Source organism: Populus euphratica, unplaced genomic scaffold, assembly GCF_000495115.2.
Source record: "Populus euphratica unplaced genomic scaffold, PopEup_1.0 scaffold229.1, whole genome shotgun sequence".
Taxonomy (NCBI): Eukaryota; Viridiplantae; Streptophyta; class Magnoliopsida; order Malpighiales; family Salicaceae; genus Populus; species Populus euphratica.
The window spans coordinates 292,681-293,569 of NW_011500110.1; positions in this window are offsets into that span (position 1 = coordinate 292,681).

Genomic DNA, 889 nt, shown 5'->3' on the forward strand with positions numbered 1-889 from the left:
GTATATTGATCCTTACCTGTTTGAAAGTTTCAAAGATTTCAGAGTTGTGATTGACTTTCCTTTGTTTGGTCATGATATAAGAAAATGGAAGTGCTAGTAGAGAATCGGTCTTTTCTTTGTAATTTTCAGATTCAACCCCTTCTTTACCCTTATAGATTGACTCATCATCATTCTTACAAGGTTCAAGAGTGGGTTTTTCAATAACCTTACCACCGCGAAGAGTAGTGGCTGATTTAAGTTGATCTATGTGTTAGCTTCCGGGACTACTTGTATTTGCATAGTATTGCCCCTTGGGATTTTATTATAGTTAAGATGGAAACTTACATTTCTCTTAGAAACTGAGAGCAAATATTAATTTTACAAAAATATCTTTAAAATCTGTCATGCTTTGAGCAAGTTGAGTCTTGATTGCATCTTGCTTTTCAATAAATGCATGAAATGTTTCCTCAAGATTTCTTCTAGGAGGTGGATTATAAGAAGGTACATATCCTTGAGAATTTTGAAAATTATTATGTGCTTGAAACGGTGGTTGTGAAGTTTATGCATTATTGTGATCACTCTTCCAACTAAAATTTAGGTGATTTCTCCAACAAGGGTTGTACGTTTGCGAGTATGGGTTATGATTGGGCCTTTGAAAACTATTCAGAGCATGAGCTTATTCATGAAGATATTTTTTGAAAGAAGGGAAAGTCAAACAATCATTGGTTGAATGTTCATTGGTTTCACTGATTTGACACGTAGTGTCTTGAATAGATTTTAATTGACCACTCGTTTTCAATTCTAGTGCCTCGACTTTTCTAGCTAAAGATGCAAACTTGGCTTGAAGGTCATGATCTTCCCTAAGACTATAATGTCCCAATTTTGAGCATTTTCAGTGACTTTTACCTGG